This window comes from Nelumbo lutea, chromosome 5 (assembly GCF_056320005.1).
Source record: "Nelumbo lutea isolate HS-2025 chromosome 5, American lotus-T2T, whole genome shotgun sequence".
Lineage (NCBI taxonomy): Eukaryota > Viridiplantae > Streptophyta > Magnoliopsida > Proteales > Nelumbonaceae > Nelumbo > Nelumbo lutea.
The window spans coordinates 40,274,163-40,279,917 of NC_142688.1; the positions used below are offsets into that span (position 1 = coordinate 40,274,163).

Sequence of the window (5,755 nt, forward strand, 5' to 3'; positions counted from 1 at the left end):
AGGTAAAACGAGAGAGGAGGTTGAAAGAGGCGAACCAGTAGTAGAAGTTGAGGAAGAAATGGCAGAAGCAAATCGCACCGTTTTGGACTATGCTTGTCCAACAATTGATGGTGCTACTTTCAGCATTTACGAGCCCATAATTCAAGCATCACCACTTGGAATTATCCAAATGATTCAGACGAGTATTCAATTTAGTGGGTTACCAAGTGATGATCCTAATGCACATATTGTTAACTTCTTAGAAATATGTGACACATTTAAACATAATGGAGTTAGCGATGATGCTATTAGGCTTAGACTATTTCCATTTTCATTGCGTGATAGAGCTAAAGATTGGCTTAACTCACTCCCTATAGGAAGCATCACCACTTGGAATGATTTGACCCAAAAATTCTTAGCTAAGTATTTTCCACCCTCTAAAACAGCAAAGTTAATTAATGATATCACTACTTTTGCTCAATTAGAGAAGGAATCTTTGTATGAAGCATGGGAACGATTCAAGGAGATGCTTAGGAAGTGTCTTCACCATGGGATACCAACTTGGCATCAAATCCAAACCTTTTATAATGGTATTACCCCCTCTAATCGTTCTATTATTGATGCAGCTGCAGGTGGCACAATCATGAGGAAAACGCTGGAGGAAGCTTATGATCTAGTGGAGGAAATGGTGTCGAACAACTACCAATGAAATAATGACCGAGGCGATCGAAGGGGATGGATCAAATACAATAATCTATTTATGGATACCATTTTTATAAACCATATCGTTGCTTGAATTTGATGGATCACTTGGATATATGGACAAGGTTATTCCATCACTGTACGATACTACTTTTATGGCCTTGATTTTTGGGCTGATCTGGTGCATTACTTGGATAATTTATATTGGTTGAAACCTCTCTCTATCAGCCGTCTCCGTGAGTCAGGACCAAAAAAAGTCCAGAAGAGCTAGTACAGAGAGGTGTGGGTAAGATGATGTCTTGGGTGTCTGTTACTCAGGACTTTAAGCACCTGCATTTGCCTCATCTTTTTAATTCTCAGTTTTGGTGGAGTCTATAACTTGATTTGCTTCTAGACCTTTCTTTTGGTCTGGGAGTTTCTGTAATTTCTCTTTCTTGAATAAAATTACTTTACCTTTTTCCAAGAAAAAAATCTCATGAACAATAGGTGACAGGGATTGAGGACTCACTTTTCTCACTTGAAGTGGAACGTGTAAACCTAATGCAAGATTTGAAAGTGGGCTTTGCCTCAGGGACGAAGAGAACTCAGATTCAAGAAGAATCTAAATGGCGATTTACTAGATGCATGAGTGGAAACTACTTTTTTGGCTCCTTTTTAAGACCTTGCACAACTTTATTAGTGTTAATCCCTTTCCCGTCAAAGCTCTTTGGTTTGGTCCCGTCACACCTAAGGTGAAGTTTCTCTGTTGGGGGCTAATAATTTGATTGTTAATACCAGTGAAAGGTTCCAAATTAAAAAAAAAAAAAAAACCAAAAGATTGTTGTCTCTCCCCTCATGTCTGATCCAAGACTGATCAAAGAAGGATACATTGCGATCACTAAAAATAGAATGGGCACACACACATACAATTGATCGATGCGATGAATTAGTTAAATGTCTATAATATCGCATTAGGACAAAGGTGGTTGGTTTCCAAAAACAGCAAGACCCGGGATGCTTGCATTCATACCAAAAACAACACTTTCACCTTCTGACTCAGAGACACATTCCACTGCCACTAGCAGCTTGAAGCCTCGCATCAAATTAAGTAGAAGTATTAAATTGCTCCATTGCTGAAAACTATTAAATTGCTCTACCTTCTCCGCCCCTGTAGACCATCGCTTCAGGAAACAATAACTTCTAAAACCATTCACCCGAAATGGGCTTTCCTTAAAAATCCTCATGGCCTCAAACTTGAAGGGGAAGATGAAAAGAAACCTCCCTCCGGCTAATCGTCGGACTTTAGGGTTGGGCTGCCCTACCCAACAACTTTGAGTAGTCCACCTACCTCCACTTCTACAACCAAGCTACAATCTATAAATTCACATGTATTGCAATAATTCATAACTTCACATCAACTCTATTGGTTCAGTTGTAGCTGGTTCTAGCCAAGACTTGAGATCTGTTCTTGCCTTCGCCTGATTGGGATCGTGAACATATATAGTAACAAGTGTTTGAAATTGATCCAAGGGATCATGAAATTCAAGATAGCTTGTGATGACCAAAATTTGTGCAAGGGATCATTAATAGGGGTGTGATCAAATCTAGCTAGCTTTAATCAAGTTTGATGGTAATTGGTTTTGAATCTTATGATGTGCTAGATTAGTTTTTGAACCCGAAGTCAACCAAGAAAACAATAGGCTCAAGATCTTGTAAGCCTGGCTATATATGAAACATTATGCACAATTCAATTCTGAAAAGCTTTTTTTTTTTTTCTTTCGAATATAGGTTGGAATAATTTATGTGGCACTTTTTACCCTCTTGTCTCTCTCTTTTAGGGAAAAAAGATATTTGTCCCATTACACACGATGAGATGATAACCAATACAACTGTTATGTGAGACCAACATGTATAACCTCTTAACAATAGGTGTTCAAAAATCGATTGGAAGGTCAAATATACTTATATCCAAATTTTATTTATAAGATTTGAAAAGATTAATCTTGTCCATTGGATTTAGAATATTAATGGTGCAAATGCATTGGATTATCAAATTAGTAAATGAAACGAATTTATTAAAGTAATATTATATATATACATATATATATATATATATATATATATATATACTTATATCCAAATTTTATTTATAAGATTTGAAAAGATTAATCTTGTCCATTGGATTTAGAATATTAATGGTGCAAATGCATTGGATTATCAAATTAGTAAATGAAACAAATTTATTAAAGTAATATTATATATATATATATATACAAGAAAGTAAAGCTTAGAGAACCCTGGGTGGTTAGCCCAGCTAGTAAGCAAACAATCACGCGAACCTTGTTCTTTGGGGTTAAAGCTCTTATATAGTTGAGCTGCCGTGCATCTCATGAAACGACTCTGAAATCCTAGGCCTGGGTAGTTGGGATCCATTCTGCTTCCGAGGGAGAGTAACGTACCAGTCAATGAAGTTTATGGTTACCTTTCTATCCGGGCGGGAAGAGGATAAGGCCTACGATTACACGGCGTGATCCCGAGTAGTTCGAAGTCCATTGAGAAGCTTCTAGAGTCGATTACGTGTGCTGAAGTGACTTTTGGTTCCGAGGTGCCTGAACACCTGAGCTCCCGATCTGCTGACAAGGCTCTCCTCGCTGAGTTATCATCCTATTGGTAGGTCACATCCACTTGTCCTTCACTTACTAGGTTGGGCCAAATCACCCCTCATCAATTAACCCTCACTCCCCGTGCCAGAGGTCCTGCCAAGTGCGGGGACTTCATGACAAGCACAGGTGGATTTTGCGTGATGTCTAGATGGTACAAAGGGAGGCTTTTCGGTCGGACTTGTAGGATCGCTTGGCTCAACCAGGAAATGACCAAGATCGCATATCGAGTACGCACGGACGTCGCGCTGCTTATAAACTCCTCCGACGTCAAAACACGCGCTCAATCAATTTTAACCTCGGGTAGCGTGTAGCTGATTTTCATGGGAGCCATTGGATCATGTAGATCTCGGCCATTGAACCTCGGTTACATTGGCTATAAATAGGGGCTGAAGGGCCCATTTTTCTTGCCATAAACCGCATGATCGAGTTCCTTGATGTCACGTTCAAATCTCTCAGCTCGGTGTCATCTGTCCTTGTGTCCGAGGTCATCCCGCTTTCTTCACGGTGAGTTTGCCTTCCCTTGCTCTGTTGTCTTTTTCCTTCTTAGTCCAACACGTCTAGTTGTAGCATAGATAAGCTTCTTGATGGGAGCAATGAGTCCGTCGAGACCGAGGTGGGTAACTTGGCCTATGTTGAGGAGTTCGGTTCTGTTGGGGCACATGCTTCGGTTGAAATTCCAGACTTCACTTCGGAAAGGGCGGACGCATCGGGTCAAAACCGCAAAGTGTCCGAACAAGGGACGTCAACCTCGCGTCCTAGCCAAAAGCCAGATCGCTTTGGTCCTTCCACCATGACTGCTGAAAGGTTGCAGTCTCTAGCTTCTTACTATTGTTTTTCTACCGACAACATATTCAACATTCCCTTGGGTCAGTACCCTTGGGATCACGAGTCAGACGAAATAGCTATTTGCGAGGAGCAGCTCGTAGCAAGACTTTGTTTCCCACTTCACCCCTTCATCGTAGATGTTCTTCAATTTTTTAATGTCACCATAGACCTGCTCCACTCGAACTCTATACGATCCATTGTCGGTATTATCTCTTTATTTCATGCATACAATAAACCCTTGAACCTCGGAGTGTTTAGTTCATTGTGCGCTATAAAGAAGAACTCAGCCTGTGTTTTCAAGGATGAGAAGTATAGCTACTACATTTCTCCCTGACCAGGGTACAAGGTCTTGCACGGGTTCCCCAACAAGCTACCGGCCTGGAAAAGGCGGTACTTCGTGGTTTGTGTACCCAGAGTGTGGCCGTTATCGATGAAGTGGAGGACGACCATTACTGACCCCAGGGTTCATTTGGATAATGAGACTTTGGCAAAGGTTTGATCCTGGGTTGACCTTAACCTGTAGCTGGCGGACATTCTAGCCGAAGAGAAGCTCATACAAGTCAGGCTGAGTCCTCTAAGTAGGTCATCACACCGCTACACACACATTTTTTCTTCCTTGTATCTCATATTCGTGACTAACTTGTTTGTTGCTTGTTGTAGGAATCATGGAAGACATCCCCGCTGATGAACTCTTCGGTACCATGAAGAGGGGCAAGAAGAGGAGGGCTTCCAAGAGATCTCATCCTCAGGAGGTCGCCGCCACCTCTGACGTTGACGCCACTACTACCGAGCTCCCTTCAGCTTCTGAGCCCACATGTCATCCCGTCATCAACTTAGTTAAGGAAGACCAAGGCAGGGCTTCTTTGCATCACACGCCCAAGGAGACTTCAGGTCCCGAGGTCTAGTCTATGTAGGCGGGGGATGTTGACCCCCGCATGCGGAAGAGCATCATGAATCCAAAGTATGGTCTCCTCAAGAGCAAGGATGTGGTCTTTGCTGAGGAAGTAACACAATGGGCCGAGCTACTGGTGGGTCAGCTCGAGGCGAGAGCAGCTCATCATGTCATGGTGGTACGTATCTAGTACTTAGTTAATTCCTTCAATAGCTACTACACAATGTGGTACTTAATTTTGTTTTCCTTCCTTGATAGGTCAACTCTACTATCCACTCCCTAGTCTGGCAATTTGAGGTGACCCTAAAATGGACTGTGGAGGCCGAGGAGTCTTCTTGGACCTCGCTATCGGACCTCGCTATCTGCTTGATGAAGTAAGAGTGAAAGCCTCGTAAGATTTCTCTGACCTTGGCTAAGTTGGCTACTATGGTTGCATCGTGAGCTTCGTAATTGCCGTTGACCTAGTTGACCACTAGCTATGAGTCGTTGCATACTACGAGGTGCATAACACCCATCTCTATCGCTAAGTTGAGCTCGACAATTAGTGCCTCGTACTTCCCCTCGAATCCGAACTAGAGAGGGTACTCCAGCTTCACCTCGCTCGGACCATACAGTACTAGTCCAACACCACTTTCTCGTAGGTTAGACGAGCTGTCTACATGGATGATCCAGGACTCATTGTCCCAGGTCGGTCCAACCCTGGCCGGGACCGGTG

The 5,755-nt window shown here is 42.4% G+C and overlaps 1 non-coding gene across 1 annotated transcript; it reads right to left on the minus strand.

Moving 5' to 3' along the window:
- Window positions 1-427: 427 nt before the first annotated feature.
- Window positions 428-534, minus strand: LOC148851899 (small nucleolar RNA R71). The gene has a single exon (XR_016100068.1). It is a non-coding gene; the product is annotated as a small nucleolar RNA R71 (small nucleolar RNA).
- Window positions 535-5,755: the final 5,221 nt, after the last annotated feature.